At 41.7% G+C, this 20,548-nt stretch overlaps 1 protein-coding gene across 1 annotated transcript in view; it reads right to left on the reverse strand.

The window, feature by feature from the left end:
• LOC127365317 (uncharacterized) overlaps window positions 1–5,863 on the reverse strand; it is a 54,006-nt gene extending 48,143 nt beyond the window's left edge. Inside the window, exon 1 of the mRNA XM_051403307.1 lies at window positions 5,859–5,863. The gene's annotated coding sequence lies outside the window, so the exon portion shown is untranslated. The remainder of the gene's footprint in view (window positions 1–5,858) is intronic.
• Between the last annotated feature and the right edge of the window lie 14,685 nt (window positions 5,864–20,548).

Here is a 20,548-nt window from a genome sequence, read left to right on the forward strand (position 1 = left end):
CCCCTTCCTCTAAAGTGTAAATTACGATGTTTTCTTTTGATAGTGGACATTCCAATCTAGGAAGCAGTAACAGCAGTTGCACAGATATAGATTTAGTTCTGTTGGAGTATTATGGTAAAATTTCATCTCCTCCTAATTAACAGATTGCCATCCAGCATGAGAAGGACGCAAATGTAATGTTTGTCTGATGTTTCTGTCATCAGATTGGACTAAGTTACAAAATCATGTGTAAAATCTCTGAATGTTTGATGGAGCCACAGTGCCACCTTTTGGTAAGGTTCTGGTATAGCGTAAGGTACTTTCAAAACGAACTTTGTTTGATAACTGTATAGTAATACAATAAGTAAATGCCTGACACATATTTGTTATAACAAGGATTAAGCTATAGCACTATACGAAATATGTACAGTCCATCAGTGCTGTTTTATGTGCGTGTTTAATGATTAATGATTTAATGACTTTAATCAGTTCCACTTTTCTTTTACATTAAGTAATTTCGGTTATGTTATGTTAAAACATGTGAACTATGTATTAAGTCATGGTGGGTTCTGTGAACGGTGAATTATGATCTCGAAACTTTAAAACACGATAGGAGTAAGTTGATAAAGTTACGTATATCAAATTATCACCAGAGGAAGTGACGCGCGCGGTCAGCTCCTCTCGTCCAGTTCCGCCTCAAGAATAAAAGCTATAAGAGATAGACTCCGGTCACTCTTCTCTTCTCTTCTCTTCCCTTCTCTTCTCTTCTCTCTCGCTTTTCTTCTCTCTCTTGTATCAACTCGTTATTTATTCTCGCTTTTTCTATAATTTCCGTACTTTATTTTACTTTGTTTGCAACACGTGTTAATTTTTCCTCAAGTAATAACTTGCTGTGCTGAAGTACTTTTCAAGTACTTTTATTTTGAAAGCTCAAGACACAAACGAATTTCTTCTTTTATATTTTTGTAGTCTTATCGTCAAGTATTGTCGCCTTTTCACAGAAAGTGAATTTAATCAAATTCTTGGACTTTCTTGGAGAATTCGCCAGGCCAGCGTTTCATCCTCCAGTTATTTTTAAACAAGAAGCTGAATTAGTTTACAATCAAAGATGAAGACCAACCACTCTAAGACATTCATCATCAGTCAGAAGGACGTCGCAGTAGTTGACTGCTCAAGAAGACGTATAAACGTTTCCAGCCGAATAAAGACATTATTCTCCAGCCACCTTGCCCCCCAACACTCACTAGCGCACACGCCGCGCTGGGCCTTTTGGAGAGATTGCCACTGGAACCAGGGACGAGACGCAACTTCCCTCAGCCTGTTGGACCGGTGACGCAAAGCCGCAGTTGAGCTAAAAGCCAAGGACCTGAAATCCTTCCAAGTTCCATCTACAAACAAAGTAGGCTGACTCTCCGGTACACGGCCAGATTCACACACATGAAGAAGAGCTGGTGTCTGTCTATAAGCTTTGATTCCCATCTTTTAAGTTTAAGAGAATTTTGGATTAGGGCCTCTCAGTTCTAAAATTTACTCTCGTAATATTTTAAACTTACTGCCGCATCGCAAAATCCACCATCACTCCTGAATCACCTAATAGTAATAATTCATATATTGTCCACATATTCTGTTACTTGTTGTCATTTGTTTGTTTATCATTTCATGCTATTTACTCTGCATTAGTTTAGTTAATAAACATATATAACCGTATGTCCTTGTTGGTGCAGGTTTGATTTGATGCGGGGAAATCGATGAATCGTGTAAAAGAAATCACTACTTCAGAAATATGAGATTAAATATAGATTTTGAAACTTAATAAATTGATTTAAAATTGATTTGATTAGATCGGCGGAATAATTTCCTCCGGATTATTCCAGTAGCTAAACAAGGAGGTGGTGCCCCATTTACGAGTGTATTATTAATCACTAGTGATTAAATACTAATAATAATGAAAAAGTAGTGTATCCCCTACAGTGACGTGCATCCATGAGACAAGTGGCCCTCTTGCCCGCACTTGAAACAGTGTGAACAGTCTTCACCCACTCTCTCTTCTCTGCACTTTTGACACCCTCTCGGTCGCTGTTTCACTCCAGGGGGACGGAGACTCATTTCCATTACAGTCTGAAACATCTGCTTCATTTCTGTGCGGAGTTCTTCCATTATCTATTGCGTGTTCATGTTGTCTGATTTAGTCTCTTTCCCTTTCACTGTTTTGACTGTCACTGTTGCATTCGACTCCTTTGATTTAAAAGGGACCCTGAGTAGGTGCTGAGTCTGTCTGAATTTCTGATTTGAACTCCTGCACCTTAGGGCTTTTAACAACAGTGCACCTTTTCCGTTTCTCCTGCCTCTCACTTTCAACCTTTGCAGCTTCATTTACTCTTTCAATTAGTTCTTCATCTGTTATACTCACGTCACCGATGTGGGACAGGATGTGAAATTTCACAGAGTCACTTAATAGTCCAGTTTCAATTGAGCGGAGGAACTTGCGCTGAACGGTGGCTCTGCTGTACTCTTCCTCAGTGTCTTCATTTGTTGCTTTCCATAAAAGTTTCTCCTTGAGCTCAATTGCATGGAATATAAAGTTCAGGGCAGACTCTTTTGGCTGTTGGGAGATTTATAAGCTGGTGATAGAGGTCTGTGGAGCTGTCTACCTTGTAGTGACCCTTCAGAATCGTGTGAAGTGCAGAAAGGGTCAGCCCACACTTAATCTCTAGCATGTCTCTCAAGGGGAGCCCTGGACTGACAGCCCTGATGACCACTTCAGTAATAGGTAAAATAATCTCTCTTTCTGCCCGCTGTCTCCAATTTGCCCAGCAATCTTAAACTCCCTTCTCAATGTTACCTCCGGCAGCATGTGAGAGAGAGTCTAGGGTTCTTTGGAAAGGATGGCATGGCAGGAAGTACTTCTTTTAGTCCTTTCTTTATACCAGACTCCTCTGCGGATGTCTCCTTATCTGGCTGCAGGCATCCTTCGTTTAGTTTCTCAATAAATGTTTGTAAGTCAGTAAAAAACTGACTAACCTCATCGTCCTCTTAATTTTCCTAAATCTCATCCAGCACGCTTTCTGCAATCTTGATGACCGCCCTTCGTGCCTTGCTGTAGGGCTCTCCACTGTCCAGGCCACCACATTTCAGGTACCTGCAGACATCTATGAGAGATTCCTCCCCCAGCTGCCATAGGGCTGCGCTCACTCTATCTCACAGAAGCTGGCTGTTATCCATCTAACAGAAGATTGATGAAGGTTTGGCTCTTGATGAAGGAGGGGGGTTTGAGATGATGATGATGATACCTCTTCTGCCTCCTCCTGGCTGGCTCGCCAAAATATGTTACATGTACAAGAATGACTTGACGCCCACTCTTGTGCAACACATTTAATTTCTTGTTGGAAATATAACACAGTATTATTTAGAAGCGCTCTCCTTTGCTTGCATTCTTACTCTTTACGTACTAACAACTTCTTCTCTATTGGCGTTTGCTACTGATGCCATAGTAAAATGCACAGAGCACCCTCTGCTGACCATATTGTTCTTAGCAGGGAAAATAACCACAAAAAAATCAGGGGGGAACCAATATTACACTGTCTTCAAAAATAGCTAATATTACACTGTCCTCACATATACCTAATATTACACTGTCTTCACAAATACCCAGTGCCACACTTAATCATAAAAATCAGACTCAACTTGTAGTAGAGAATGTCTCACTGTGATTGATGATTTATGGTTGTATTTCTTTTAAATTAAGCTTTTTAATATTTTCACTTGTATTCTTTTAATCAGATTTCATACACTGTAATAAAGTATATGAAATTCAATTTACATTGCATAGTTTTAAAGGTTGTCTTCCATGAATGATTTTTCCTCATACACTGAGACACAAATCTCTAGTGACTCAACTTTATATATTTCTATCCATATTTTTTCTTAGTGAGGGCTTTGTTCATTACCACCCACAGTCTCATTTATGAGTATTGTAAAGCATGGAGATGTATTATTTATTGTTTTACTTAACTGTTATGTAACTTATTCTGAGATGATGTTACAATAACAACCATGAAAATCCCCCTGCAAACACAAATGACTTAACAAATTAAAACAATTTTTAATCATTGAATCACCTCTCACACCACCTGTAGTATCTCATCTTAAATAAACTGTGGAAAGCATCTTCACCTCTGGTCTGGAGAAATCCAACTTTCGTTGTTTAGATTTGCTCGTCATCTTCCACCTTTTTGCTAGCAAGAGGTCGTTTAGCCGCTAACTTAAGGTTGCTGTGCACTCTCTCCAGGTATTTCTTGAGGTTACTTGTACTATTTTTAGCCGTAGACAGTTCCCTCGGCCTCCCACACGCACATAAAGTGCACCTTACTGTGAGGTTTATCCATTTCTGTGACAAATTCAAAATAGTGCGAGTATAACCACAAACGTTGAATTATCAGTTGTTGTTCTTGCCATCTTGCCATCTCCAAACAAAACCATCTTCTTCTTCTTCTGTTGATTTAAAACCATCTTCTTCTCCTCTTTATTTACGGCTGTTGTGCCTGGGTTGTTTTTTCGAAACCTCCGCCTGTGCGACAGCTTGGATTGTAACACGTTACCGGACTCAGTAACTTCTCACACGAGCAGTTGAGCTGGTGATCTGAAGCTGTCGACAGGAGTGTTCCGGTAGTCTAGGAGACTCAAATGGGGATCTCTTTGGTCGGCTTTGGCCTTTTTGAGAGTTTTGGCCATCTGCATTCATTTTTCAGCGAGTCCATTGCTTTGGGGATAGTGTGGGCTTGTGGTGATGTGGGTAAAGCCCCAAGTGTTGGCAAAGGTTTCAAACTCTCTACATTTGTACTGAGGCCCATTGTCTGAGATAATAGTCTCTGGTATTCCATGTCTGGCAAATATTGCTTTCAGCTTGTGTATCACAGCAGCGGCTGTTGTGGTGCGCAGCTTGTCAAGTTCAAGGTATCTGCTGTAATAGTCCACCGTGATTACGTAGTTCTCGCCGTTCCATGTGAATAGGTCGGTAGCGACGGTTTGCCATGGCCTATCTGGGATCTTGTGACTGATCATGGGCTCCTTGGTGTTGGAAGGTCTGTGCTCAAGACAGGTGTGGTACTTTCCAACCATCTCCTTGATCTGCTTGTTCATCCCTGGCCAAAATAGGATGTCTCGTGCTCTCTGTTTGCACTTCTCACTGGTTTCCGCATGATGGACTCGAGTGGCTTGTGGTCACTCTCCACAGTGAAGTGACGTCTATACACATACTGGTGAAACCACTTGCATCCGAATAGAATGGCGTACAGCTCTTTTTCAATTTGTGCGTAATTGACCTCACTGTCTGTTAGCGATTTCGATGCGTAGCCGATTGGCTTGCCCTCTTGTAGTAGGACTGCACCGAGTCCATACTTCGATGCATCAACTTGCAGCCTGAGCTCATTGTTGGGGTCAAAATATGTTAAGACTGGACCTGGCTCTCGTGTGATGAGCTCCTTCAGCTTTCTGAATGCTTCGTCATGCTGTACATCCCACTTGAATTCACTAGACTCTTTAAGCAGATGACGCATTGGTGCGTTGATGCCTGAGAGTCCTGGGGCAAACTGACAAGTAATTAACCATGCCTAAGATTGTTTCTAGCTCACCCTTGTCTTTGGGTGGCTCCATGTCCCTCACAGCTGCAATCTTGGCTGGATGTGGTTTGATTCCATCTTTGGTGATGAGATGTCCAAAGTAACTAACCTCAGTAGTGCATATTGTGCTCTTTTCGGGGTTGAGCTTAACTCCCTGTTCTTTGGAGCGCTGTAACATAGCACAGAGGTTTTTGTCATGCTCGTCTTTGTTTTTGCCGTAGATGAGGACGTCGTTGACTATTGCTGTGACTCCCTGTAGACCTTCATAGATCTTGTTGACTTTCCGCTGAAACTCATCTTGGGCAGATTTCAACCCGAAGGGTAGACGGAGGAACACAGTATTGAATGCAGTCAACTTAGATGACTCCTCCGTGAGCTTTATGGCCCAATAGCCTGATCTGGCATCCATGACGCTGAAGTAGCAGGCTCCTGCTAGTTTGAATGTGATGTCGTCGAGAGTAGGTAGCGGGTAATGTGGTCGCTTGATAACCTTGTTCAAATCCTTGGGATCTAGACACTCTCAGCTTGCCTGTACACGGTTTTTCTGCTGCTACCATTGAATTGACCCATGCAGTTGGTTCGGTAACTTTCACAATGATCTGTTGCCTTTCTATGTTCTATAGCTCCTCCTCTAGGCGATCACGTAAAGCGAGGGGGATGCGGCGTGGTGGGTGAACCACAGGCACTGCGTTGGGATCAATGTGAATGGTGCACTTGCCAGGAAACAATCCTATTCCTTTAAAAACATCAGCAAATTCATCCATAACCGATACCTCAGGTGCGCTGGATACAGATAGTATGAGTTTGATAAGCCCAAAGTCTAGGCATGCTCGTAATCCTAGTACTGGGGTGCAGGTGTGTCAACAACTCGAAACTTCAAAGTTAACTGAGTGTCCTTGTATTGGCATCTCATGTTACACTTGCCTCTAACAACTAGTCGCTCACCACTGTAGCCATAGAGTGGGCAGTTTGATTGCTGTAGTACGTTCTGTATTCCCAATCCTCTGAAAACACGAGTTGAAATGACATTAGCGGTGGCTCCCGTGTCTAGCTTAAAGCTAATTACAGCTAGGTATGGTCCCACTTGCACATCTGCAAAGGCCTGCTCTGCATCATTAACATAGCTTCTTAGTGTCACTGCATCAATGAACAAATCCTCATTGTCTGGAGTTTGGTCTTGCTCATTCCCATTTATTATATGCACTCCTTTTCCTTGCCCAGAACGACATACTTTTGCAAAATGGTTCCATTTGTTGCATATCTTGCACTGTTTTCCTTTCGCTGGGCAGCTGTCCTTTAGCCTATGGGCCTTATTTTCGCAGTAGCTCTGTCTTCCCCTTTCTTGTGTGTGTAATCAAAGTTTCTCTTTAGCTTGTCTTGGTGCGGTTTTCAGATGTCTTTTGCACATAACGCCGACTGATGCCGAGCAGTCTGCTCGCGCAGGCCACTGCTGCCACCAGATATAGTTTTAAGCTGTGCTTGCGCTATTTCATGAGACCTGGCAATGTCTACTGCTTTATCCAATGTTAAGTCGGAGCCAACGCTTAGTAGCTTTTCTCTCACTCTGGGTGAATTGATTCCAAACACCACACGTTCTCTTCTCATCTCATCACTGTTAGTATAATTACAGTCCTTTACAAGCAGTCTCAAATCTGTCACAAACTGTTCGTTAGCAAAGATGACATTCGACTTCGGCATAATGTATGCTTCAAAGCGATCATAATTGAGCATAGTGTTAGTTCAGGCAGGGCACAAAGTCAGGCTTAGCTTTAAGTTACAGCTATATCATACGATCACAGCTAGTCATAAACATACATCGGCTGATTCCTCTAAGCTTCCCATTGGATACCATACACAGACAGCTGACAGCTCACCTGATTTCCTCAAGCATCCAATTGGCAAACATCTACATGGCGCCTTATTTAAGCTGCTTTAGCCTGCCTGCCTATCTCTGCTGCTCCTCTACAAGCCTTTTTGCCAGGATGTTGTGTGCGTTACTTGTGGTTTGTCGTTTGTTTCTACTTGTCCTGTCTGCGGTGAGTATCATGGCGGGTCGACTGCATTGTGAAGTCTCAGCAGCGATCTCGGCTGTTGGGGAGAGTGTCGCTTTTGAACAACATCCGCAGTTCTGTCCGGCTGCTCTGGTTCTGGGGGGTCTGCAGAAGGGGGGAGGAATTGCTCCTGCGGCTCCGCTGCGGTCCCGGCTCCGGCGCTGCGCTGCCTTCCAGGGGAGCGCGGGTCCCAGGCGCAGCGGCCGGCTCCACCTGTCTTGCTTGTAAGCTCTGTCCAACATCCGGTTGTCGCTTGCCGTCATGGGTTCAAGGGTCCAGGGTTCGGTTCGGCACGTCAGGCCGGCCAGTCTTCATCCGCAGTTGGCCTGTGTCCCTCTTCGCTGTCTGCAGGTAGAGCGCATGGTCCCACAGGTGCAGCACTTGACGATGACGTCACAGCAGCTTGTTTTGACGCAGAAGCTGGGAAGCGCAGTCCCAATCACCATAGGGAAGAACGTGCTGCCTCTCAAAAAGGGGGCATGAGAGATCAGCCTTCAACCCCAGTAAACGTCCCTGAGCTGGGGAAGGCGCTAAGAAAGCATCTAAACGCTGTTTAGTGAATTATATGTTATAGGGCTGGTTCATGGTTCTTAGCTGGGCTGACTTGGTTGCAAAAACCTACAATCTGCTTTGAAAGAGCTGAGATAGTCGATGCCTTACTGAAGAAAGGATAACAAAAGGGTTCATATTGGTCCATTCATAAATCGCCTTCTCAACAAGCATTAAGGTATAGCTACCAGGAAATATTCAGGGAAAATAAATAAAATAAAAACATAATTATTAATTTATCTGCTCTTGCAAAGGCGAAACTAAGGCATAAATAGTTTAAATCCTCTGGCACTTTTCCCTTATTTTATGCTATAATCTACAATGCCATCAGTTGATTAAGGAAGCATGTAGAGGCACATGGCTAGCCAAGGCAGATGTCACAGATGCATTTAAGTCATGCATTACACCTTCACACTGGCATCTGTTCTGTTTAAATTAAGAGAATGTACTTCTCAGTTAGGCTCACCTTTGGTTGTTACAGCAGCCCCAATATTTGATACCTATCAGAGGCTCTCTGCTGGATTCTTTTAAATAACTGCAACTGCTTTCGTGCTCCATCTCGTAGACATAATGGTATGGCATCTCCTTCTTTTACAATGAGCAGCTAGAATCATCATTTGCCATTAATTATAAAAAGACGCAGCATATTGATTACATATAAATTAATCGAACACTGTGTGCCAGTTCACCCTGGGCGCTTTATGTCAACAGCAAGGTCTAATAGTGTGACTGCTATGATCTACTAGATCACTAATGAACAGCTTTGCTGAGCTTAGAAGACAGGGAGCAGACATGAGGGGCAATTTAGGGAAGGGCAATGGATCCACAGGTTTTTCGGTGTTGCGTACAGAAATAATGGAGATATAATTAATTCAAGCATACAGTAGAAGTGGCATGATTGACCTGTATGATAACCGCCCTTCCGTAGGTTTTGGGGGGTTATTTTAATAATCAGTGGTTCGCAGACATATGGCTGTCATCCTTGCCAGCTAATGCCTCTTCTACCTTTTTTAATGAATGTATCCAATTGTTGTTTCATGTTTCTGTGGGGAAAAGACTGGTCAAGGAAACAATCATGTTTTTGCGACAATGAGGCAACTGCCAACATCATTTACAAGGGCGTTCTTCAGTTCCATTCATTAATAGATTTGTAAGGCGCCTCACTTGGTTATCTATGTTGGGTAAATTCATTATTAGAGCATCTCATATTCCATGCTTGGATAACAAATGCTGATTTTTGTCCCGGTTTGATTGCAGAATTTCGCCAGCTGTGCCCGGAGGCAGTGCCATCCAGCCTGATTTGCCCCCCATTTTCTCAAACCGTGTTAGAGTAAACACAACCATGCAATCCTACAGGCTATCTACTGCTCAGTATATGCGATCTGGCTTAGCTAATCTACATTAAAATAACTCCTCATTCAATTCGCACAGGAGCAGTAACAAATGCAGCATCCGTAGCTCCTGTCTCGACGCTAAGGCTATGGGTAAATGTTCATTATCTGCTTATGAACGATACCTCGGGCCTGAGGCCAAGCAATTCTTGATGCTCAGAAAGCAATGAGTGCCCTGTAATTTCCGGTTTAAATTCATCAATGTATAGCAAATTTCTGGGGATATCTCTAGTATACTTAGCCATGTATTTCAACTAGTGTCTGCTTAGACGTATTGGTTTATAGTCCTGCTGGCTCCTCTTACTGGCACTTCCATGTAGCTCATGGAAGGGAGGTTGCCTGGTGTGGTTCTTTGGGGGTCTCTGCTGCTGCTCTCCTTGTCTTAAACTTTTCCATGTATGCACATGGAAGGGCAGGAGATGTGCCTCCTGCCTTAAGGTTTTCACGTAGGCACGTGGAAGGACAAGGAGGTCCCATACAGAGCCACACCACCAAATATAACGCTGTTTGGGAAATGTGTTTTTGCTGGCTTAATTTAAATACACTTTTAGCATAACTTCTTAGGGATCTCTTTATTAATCTTCAGGCAAGTTACTTAAACTAGTATCTGCATAAATTATTGGCTTTATTACTGTTATTTATTTCTTACAAAAAATTGCGCTGCTGGCTCCTCTTGATGGCACTTCCATGTAGCTCACGGAAGGGAGGTTGCCTGGTATGGTTCTTTGGGGGTCTCTGCTGCCGCTCTCCTGGTCTTAAACTTTTCCATGTATGCACATGGAAGGGCAGGGAGGTGTGCTCTCCCTGCCTTAAGGTTTTCCACGTAGGCACATGGAAGGACAAGGAGGTCCCAGAACAGAGCCATACCACCAAATGTAAAACTCTGCTTGGAATGTAAGATATTCTGACAAAAGTGGTCCTGACTGAAATTGAGCATAGCGTTAGTTCAGGCAGGGCACGAAGTCAGGCTTAGCTTTCAGTTACAGCTATATCATACGATCACAGCTAGTCATAAACATACATCAGCTGATTCCTCTAAGCTTCCCATTGGATACCATACACAGTCAGCTGACAGCTCACCTGATTTCCTCAAGCATCCAATTGGCAAACATCTACATGGCGCCTTATTTAAGCTGCTTTAGCCTGCCTGCCTATCTCTGCTGCCCCTCTACAAGCCTTTTGCACCCACCTCCACCCCAGCTCCTCCTTTTTATGTTGTTTCTAATTAATCAATGTCATTTTCTGATTGCCATTGATGCTTGCTCTGTTCTGTACCCTGGGGGTCTCTGCTGCCGCTCTCCTTGTCTTAAACCTTTCCATGTATGCACATGGAAGGGCAGGAGGTGTGCTCTCCCTGCCTTAAGGTTTTCCACATAGGCACGCGGAAGGACAAGGAGGTCCCAGAACAGAGCCATACCGCCAAATGTAAAATTCTGCTTGGAATATAAGATATTTTGACAAAGTGGTCCTGACTGAAGTATGTTTTTAGTACCTTTCCTTCATCTTCCGTGAGTGTCCATGTGTTGTAGATGTCTCAATGTCTTGATGTCTTTTCAAAACTCATTAGTTTTTACTTCTGACAACATGTTTTGTTTGTACGCATGTACAAAAGAATATTCGGACAACAACGTGCTATGACTATGACCTTTTATTGACGGCTACATAAGAAGAACCAGAGCACTGGATACCGTACATTGGTATGCAAAACTTACACTTAGCATGCGCGGGGAAGGACTCTGTTTGAGATAATAACACATCACACTCAATTATATCTAGCATCCAGTGGGGACAGTGGCTGCATCAAATACCTTGTGATCAAGCTTCCTGTTATACAGCTGATTTACTTCATTCTCTATTTATCTCTCTTGCCCTACTCCTGCTATTTCTCTCCCTGTGCGTACATGATAAAGCTTAATACAAGGAGAGCGACAGCAGAGACCCCACAAAGAACCATACCAGGCAACCTCCCTTCCATGAGCTACATGGAAGTGCCAGTAGGAGGAGCCAGCAGCGCAATTCCAGTAGAAACAACATTAAACCAATGCGTCTATGCAGACATAAGTTGAGGTAACATAGCTAAGTGTAATGGAGAAGTTTTACTTTAATTGTATTGTATTTAAGCCAGCAAGTTACAGGGCACTCATTGCTTTTTGAACATCAAGCATTGCTTGGGCCTCGGAGGTAACGTTCATAAGTAGATGATGACCATCTACCCATAGCCTTGAGTGTGGAGACAGGGGCTACAGACGCTGCAGTTGTTGCTGTCCCTATGCGAAATGAATGAGGAGTGTAGCGCTCTGGAGGAAGCCCGCAGGTTTGGCAGAGTAGAATATATTTAGACTGTTTTTCTGCTATCGATCTTCATCAGTTAACTTCAATAATTTCTACATCGAAGCCATCAACCTGTCTGTTAGACCCAATCTCAACTAGGCTGCTTAAAGAAGTTGTACCCTTAATTGGCACTTCTTTACTGGATATGATTCATCTTTCTTTATTATCAGGATATGTACCACAGTCCTTTAAAGTAGCTGTAATTAAACCCCTTCTTAAAAGGCCCACTCTTGACCCAGGGGTTTTAGCCAATTATAGACCGATTTCTAACCTCCCCTTCCTCTCTAAGATTCTGGAGAAAGTAGTCGCCAAAGAGTTGTGTGACTTTTTACATAACAATAGTTTATTTGAGGATTTTCAGTCAGGATTTAGAGTCCATCATAACACACCATTGACCATAATATTCTTTTACGGAGACTTGAGCATCAAATTGGAATTAAAGAAACCGCACTAAGCTGGTTTAAGTCATACTTATCAGATTGTTTGCAGTTTGTACATGTTAACGATGAATCATCAATAAATACTACAGTTGGTCATGGACTTCCACAAGGTTCTGTACTTGGACCAATACTATTTACTATATATATGCTCCCTTAAGGCAACATTATTAGAAATCACTCCATTAACTTCCATTGTTATGCAGATGATACGCAGTTATATCTCTCAATCAAGCCCGATGAAATGAATCTATTATCTAAATTACAAACTTGTCTTAAGGACATAAAGTCCTGGATGAGCTGCAATTTTCTGATGTTAAACTCAGAAAAAAAACGAAATTCTTGTTCTTGGCCCCAAAAACCTTAGAGACTCACTGTCTAAAGATATAGTTACTCTAGATGGCATTACCTTGGCCTCGAGCACCACTGTCAGGAATCTTGGAGTTATCTTTGATCAGGATTTGTCATTTTAATCCCACATAAGGCAAACCTCCAGGACTGCCTTCTTTCATTTACGTAATATTACAAAAATTAGACACATCCTATCACAGACAGATGCAGAAAAACTAATCCATGCATTTGTTACTTCAAGGCCGGATTACTGCAACTCTTTATTATCAGGCTGACCCAATATGTCCATTAAAATGCTCAAATTAATTCAAAATGCTGCAGCACGAGTGCTGACAGGAACTAGAAAAAGAGATCACATCTCTCTTGTACTAGCTTCTCTGCATTGGCTCCCTGTACAATTTAGAATAGAATTTAAAATCCTCCTCCTCACCTTCAAAGCTCTTCATGTCCAGGCCCCTTCATATCTTAAAGAGCTCATAGTACCCTATTACCCCACTAGAACACTACGTTCTCTGAATGCTGGGCTACTTGTGGTTCCTATAGTCTCTAAAAGTAGAACAGGAGCCAGAGCCTTCAGTTACCAAGCTCCTCTCCTGTGGAACCAGCTTCCGGTTGTGGTTCGGGAGGCAGACACCCTCACCACATTCAAGAGTAGGCTTAAGACATTCCTCTTTGATAAAGCTTATAGTTAGGGCTGGATCAGGTGAGTCCTGAACCATCCCTTAGTTATGCTGCTATAGGCCTAGACTATCGGGGGATTTCCCATGGTGCACTGAGCTCCTCTCTTCCTCTCTCTCTTTCTGCACCTATTCATGTCCCATTAATGCATGTTACTAACTTCACTTCTCCCCTGGAGTTCTTGTGCTTTCTCGTCTTGCAGGTTCTTATCGATCCTGGTGGAGATTGCCATTTCCAATACTGTTGTTGCTGTGCACCTGTCTGTCTGTCTGTCTGTCGCTCTCTCTCTCTCTCTCTCACCCCAACTGGCCGAGGCAGACGACCACCCACCTAGAGCCGAAGGATCTGTCCTAGGTTTCTGCCTTTTAACAGGCAGTTTTTCCTTGCCCTTGTCGCCAAGTGCTTGCTCATGGTGATACTGTTGTGTCTCTGTAAATATTGTTTTAAGGAGTTCGGTCTAGACCTGCTCTATTTGAAAAGTGTCCTGAGATAACTTTTGTTATGAATTGGCGCTATACAAATAAAATTGAATTGAATTGAATTAAATAGGCGAAGACGTGTTCAAAACCAGGCTCAGTACATGGAATTTCCTTCCTCTGTGGCAACGAGAGGCTCCTGACTGCTGGCTCGGGGATGGCTTTTCAGATATCGGGTCATAGAAGACAGGGGACAAAAAGCAGAATTAGATTAGAAATGATGATTGATGATCCTTTTCTATCCCTATGAGTTTTTGAATGTTTAAGTAATAAAGAGAAGAGGTGAGGGTTAATTGATATGTCAGCAATAGTGAGGTCATAAGAAGGATTAAAAGATCCTGCGCATGTAGTGAATTCGCCACCTCTGAGAAATCCATAAAAAGCAGTGAGAAAGACAGTTTCTAATAATAAATCTGTGTATTGACCAAAGCACCCGTCCCTTAAGTACGTTATTAGCTTTTTCAAAAGTGGAAGAGTGAAAGGAAGACGGATATCATTGCCTTGAGGTTTTTCTTTCTTAAGGCCATTAAGCAGAAGATGGACAGATGGATTTCAGAGCACGCTGATGGTGGATAGATCTAAACAGCGCAGATTATGGAAGATGGCTGCATTTTACGGGATTCACAACGGTGAACTATAAAGGCACATATGATGGAAATATTGACGGGCAGAACTGCTGCAGAGAAGGTGGCACAAAACGAGGTGAAATAAGACCATGCAGAGTCATACATCTTTAATGTAGATTTAGCTAAGCCAGATCGCATATAGTGAGCAGCAGATAGGATGTAAGAATGCAACGTTGTGTTTAGTCTTACACGGTTTGAGAGAATGGGGGGCAAGTCAGGCTGGATGGCGCTGCCTCCAGGCACAGCTGGCGAAATTTCTGAAATTCAATTGCAATTTTGTTATCCAAGCCTGGAATATGAGCTGCTTGAATAATGAAATTACCCAACAGAGATAACCAAGTGAGGCGCCTTACAAATCTATTAATGAATGGAATTGAAGAATGCCCTTTGTTAATGATGTTGACAGTAGCCTCATTGTTGCAAAAAAGCATGATTTGTTTCCTTGACCAGTGTTTTCCCCAAAGAAGACATGCAACAACAATTAGGTACATTTCCATTAAAGCAGTAGAAGAGGCATTAGCTGGCAAGGACGACAGTTCCTTTGGCCATATGTCTGCGAACCATTGATTATTAAAATACCCCCGAAAACCAACGGAAGGGGCTGCATCTCTGTATAATTTAATGGCAAACGATGATTCTAGCTGCTCATTGTAAAAGAAGGAGATGCCATTCCATTTATCACGGAGTTTCTCTACAGATTTGGAGAGGTCTAGAAGCCTGGACATAAAGGAGTTTCCCTGGGGAATGACACACATGGCAAAATTAAGATGTACGAGCAAGGAGAGCAGTTCTCTTTTGGAAATGACTACTGCTTCCTGTGCTTTTTTCATTACCTCTCTGATGCGATTTAATTTTTCAAGAGGTAGGGAGGCTTGAATCAGGACGCTATCTAGAGTGATGCCTAGAAACTGTATAGCCTTACATGGGCCTGATGTTTTCTCCTCGGATAGTGGAATGCCTAATGTTTTAAAGGTATTTTTAAGAGCAGAAATGCATTGGTCTGATTTTGAATTTGGATAGTCGACTAACAGGAATTCATCTAAGAAATGGAGCATGAAAGGCAGTTTGCAGTTATTTAAAAGAATCCAGCAAAGAGCCTCTGACAAGGTGTCAAATATTTTGGGGCTGCTGTGCAACCAAAGGTGAGCTTGACTGAGAAGTAAATTTTTCCCCTCCATTTAATTCTTAACAGAGGCCACTGTGAAGGTTTTGTTTCGTCGTTGTGAGAAGCAGATAAATTGATGATTAAGCGCTTTTTCCCTGAATATTTCCTGGTAGCTATAGGGTTAATGAGAATGAGATTAATTGAGAAAGGCGATTTATCGAATGGACCGATCATGAACCCTTTTGTTATTTCTTTCTCCAGTAAAGCATCAGCTATCTCAGCTCTTTCAAAGCAGATTGTATGTTTTGGCAAACAAATTACATTTTTGGCAACCAAGTCAGCCCAACTAAGAACCCTTGAACCAGTCCTGTAATCAAATAATTCACAAAACAGCGGTTAGGATGCTTTCTTTGCGCCTATAGCTCAGGGACGTTCACTTGTGTTGAAGGCCTTTTTGAGAGGCGGCTTCGTCTCAGAGCACACCAACTTGGGATGCCCGTCTCCACAATAGCTTGGTTCCTTGGTTTGGGGTTTTGGAAAAAGCTTGGGTGTTTGGCCTACAGCCAAAGATTTGGGGCACAGGTTGTGAGAGTGGGAGAAAGAGCCACATATTGAGCAGGACAGAGCTTGGTGGCCTGTGAAATGCCTACTAATGAGAACCAGGTCGACTACTGACCAGTCCAGTCTTTGGTTGAACCTTTGAATGAACATGGCAGCTTTTGCGGAGAATGACTTGTGGTACTCGAAAAATAGTGTTCCTCCATAAGACATGGCCAGATCTGATATGATGGCTAGATATGTGTCCAGTTCGGCTCTACGGGATGTCTCTATATACGGCAAAAGCCACATAAAATTAGGCCAGAGTTAATGTTTTAGACAGTCTCTTTCAGCATCACTGACGCATCTCCACAGTCGACAATACGTCTATTGCTTATCTCTGAGCACAGCAGGATTTTAATCAAGTTGACGTCATTACCTGAAAGGATTTGGCTTCTCAGATGGGGAGAAATTGCAGCGGCCGGAGGGAAGAACGGAACCCCTGTTGAGACTGGGACTGCACTTCCCAGTGTTCTCCACAGGAATGTGATGCCATCAAAGCTCGCTGCGGTGACATCATCATCCAGCGTTGCACCTGTCGGACCATGCGCTGGACCATGCGCTGGACCTGCAGACAATGAGGAGGGAAACAGGCCAACTGCAGACAGAGACGGGCCGGCTGAATGTGTCGAACCGGACTCCAGGACTTATTTATTAATTCATAAAATGTGACTTAAATTGATATTTCTATTTATTAACTTACCATTTAATTTTCCATTTTATTTATTAGTTGATACATTTTTATGTATCATTTTCTTGTTGTATTTTTCTTCCTATTTATTTCCCAAAATTTATTTTTGTATTTTCTTTTTACATTTCATTATGCATTTCAAGCAAATGAAGGTCTGTCATTCAAAGTGTGTCATGGGGTACTTTTTTTGCTTATCAACCAATAACCATTAAGGAACTCTCCGCCAGGTTATCCCACTGGGTCCCCCTGTCCAGGGCCTGAAAACTTCCTACTCTCGGTGGTCCAACAATGTGCTAGTTCTGTAAACACCAACATTCCTCCAGTGCTCCAAGTCCCAGTCAGGGTAATGGATGTATTGACTTTGGAAGAGTACAGAACACATCCAACACAGACAAATACAGACTTGAACTCTTTTTTTGTGTGATCTTAGAGGATGCAGAGGATGACAAATTGCCACATAGCAGTCAATAGATATAATCACCATATCTCAGGATGTTTTGCTTTCGTTGCATGGCCTGTTGGAACAGGTGAACTTCAGAGTATCATATCATCAGAACATGTCAATAGCTCGACCACTGAGCAATCTGATCACTGATAAAATAGAGTCATCAGTTCTACAGGATCCTGAGAAAAATCATTCTGACTTTACAATAGTGTGACAAGTAATAAGAACTGACAATAGATATATTGATATGCTATGTTGTTGTTTTTGTTTGTTTGAAAAGTTTATCATTATAAAAAGGCAACTCCTTTATTAAAAACTTTTGTTTTTACTTTTCATATTTAAAAATAATTTCTAGTTTTTCTAAAGTTTCTTTTTATATTCTAGTTATGTAATTATATTGTTTAGATTTCACTTGATGGATACCAATTAAAATTCTTGCTGCAACCCATTATTGCATATGGTGCATAGACTTTCTTCTTTTGTGGTACACTACTACAATAAATGCTACCTCCACTGGACCAATTGTAATTGAACAAAGAAAGGTGAGACCTCATTTTTACACTCTTACTGTTAGAACTCGTAGGACATTTGTTCGTACTAGTTTGGCATTTTGTTTTAGGTCTACTAGTAATGCCGAAAGTATTACAAGTTTACTAGTGAAGTTCAAAATCTTAACATTTTCCTGATTGCTTTGTGGTGTGTAGTATTTAGTGGCAACTGCTGCGTCTGTAGATATAAAAGACTCATTCTAAGGTAACAAAAATATATCAATTTATATTTTCAGGTAATTATACAGAAATGAATATCAAGTTAAGTATATTATATTCATATCATACTATACTGTATATAGCTGTGCAGCACCTGGTAGAGCTTGTGCCCCAAGGCGGAGTCCTTGCTACAGGGTTCAAGTCCAGCCTGTCGCCCTTTGTTGCATGTTCCCTCATCCAAGTCTGTCCCTGTATAATGAAAAGATTTACACCACATTGACTTCAGAGTTTGAGGCCAATGTTTAAGTGCACCCTGTGACTCTGGATAATAGGCACCAAATGAGTGACACCCAAAGACTGCAAAGTTGTTTGAAAGATTTGGACAGGAAATTGTTGTGTTAATTGATGTCTTTTTACACATTTGCTCCTGCACCATTCTCCAGCTGAAGACAAGCTAAACACAATCTAGAGGTAGGAGACATTTCTACAGAGAGCGGCTCAAATTGTGTCAACAGGAACGTCTTCTCTTCCCTGTCACTACGCTTTAGGAGTAACAGTAACAACATTAACAGGCTATGGTTTAGTTGTTTCCCCCACTGGAGGATCAGAGTGGACCTCACCTGCAGACACAGCAGCCAACATATGTTGGTAAGCTCAAATATCCCTTTTCCACTAACCCATCTATCAAAGCAACAAGTCAATCTTCCTACAATCATCAAGCTGATTAAACGTGGGATCCACCACAAACAAATCCATAATGAAAGCTTCCATACCCACCAACACGCCAGCAAAGCTAACAGCATACCGTGACTTCGCTGCTAGGCTAAACTACAAACTATGGTATGGCTACTCATTGATATGAATCCTTTAACCCACATCTATCAGAAAGGACGAACTTCGGTGGCCGAAGCCCCAAAATGCCAACCTCTGTTGGGAAACTTGATCCCCGCCCATGATTTACCCCAAACATAATAAAAGCTAAATAACAAACAAGAACCCCGATAGAAAGGAAGAAAATAATATAGGCAAAATAACAAACAAGTCCCCGATAGAAAGGCCACTGTGCCACGGTTAGCTCAGTGGGTAGAGCTGGCGACCCATGTACCAAGGCTGAGTCCTTGCTACAGCGGCCCAGGGTTCCAATCCAACCTGCAGCCCTTTGGTGCGTGTCAACCCCTCTCTCTCTGCCCCCCTTTCCTATCTGTCTTCAGCTGTCACTATCATAAAGGCCATAAAAGCCCCAACCCCCAAAAAAGAAGGAAAGAAAGTCCACTGTGCAATCCAGCTGGACACTAACTGAGGTAGCTGTTTAGCCCAACTGAAAGTTATTAAGTTTAGAATTATTGTGTATAATAGAAATGTGGCTGTCCTTCTTCTCTTAAACCTCAGCATTTGATACTATGGACCACAACATTTTAATTGATAGACCAAAGAAATGGATGGGTCTTTCTGGCCATGTACTAGCTTGGTTTCAAAAACATTTAACTGATAGACAGTTTTTTGTCAGCCTGGGTGCTTATGTGTTCCATACACACTCATCATATTCAATATGGCATTCCTCAAGCCTTCTCAGACCAATTCTGTTTTATTTATATATGCTCCCCCACTGAAATATCATTAATCATCATCAAGTCAACTATCGTTTTTATGCCAACGACACGTTATATATCTCTGCTATAACAAACAACCCCAATGCCAGACTCTTAACTAAAACTAGGAAAATGGATCACATCACTCCTCTTCACTGACACTGCAATGGCTGCCTGTATCTTTTAGAATTTTTTATAAATTCTCTTACTTGTTTATGAAGTTTTAAATGACCTTGCTCCTCCATACATCAGAGACTCCACTGCTTTTCTTGTATATGTTCCTTATGTGTCCCATAAAATAACTGCTGAGAAAGCCCTCTGTTATCTCTGTATTTTTAAAAGTAAATTAAAAATGTTTAATCTGGCTTTTAATTTGCAGTAATGTTAGTTTTTAAGTTTTAATCTTTGGTTTTTGTTTATTTTATTCTGTTATATTAGTGATGTTTTACATTTTATTGTTTTATTGTATAAATGCTTTGCCTTGCACAATTGTATTCATGGTTGTTCATATATTTTTTATGTATATTGTTTTAATATGCTGTGTGAAGCACGTTGGGCTGCATGTCTGTATGAAAGGTGGCGACAATTTAATTTTATACATAGAGTAAATCTGTTTACCAAATTTCTTTCAAATTGTTACAACCTCAGGGGGAGAGGAGAGTAACAATTAAAGTATAAAGCCAGGATAAAAGGAAAATGGAAAACAGAATATGTAGAAACAAAAATGATATTTAATAACAATATAAATGATTACTGATAAATCAAAAGCTCAAATCACAAAAAACGTATTTCTAAAAAAGAAACTATAAACATAAAAGTATTAATTAACCAAATTAAACAATAGCGAAATGTTATATACAGCAACACACAGCTCTAATCTGAAAGTCATTCGACAAGTCATTCTCAGAACGTCTATGTAGCACACCA

The sequence above is a fragment of the Dicentrarchus labrax genome, unplaced genomic scaffold, assembly GCF_905237075.1.
Source record: "Dicentrarchus labrax unplaced genomic scaffold, dlabrax2021, whole genome shotgun sequence".
NCBI lineage: Eukaryota > Metazoa > Chordata > Actinopteri > Moronidae > Dicentrarchus > Dicentrarchus labrax.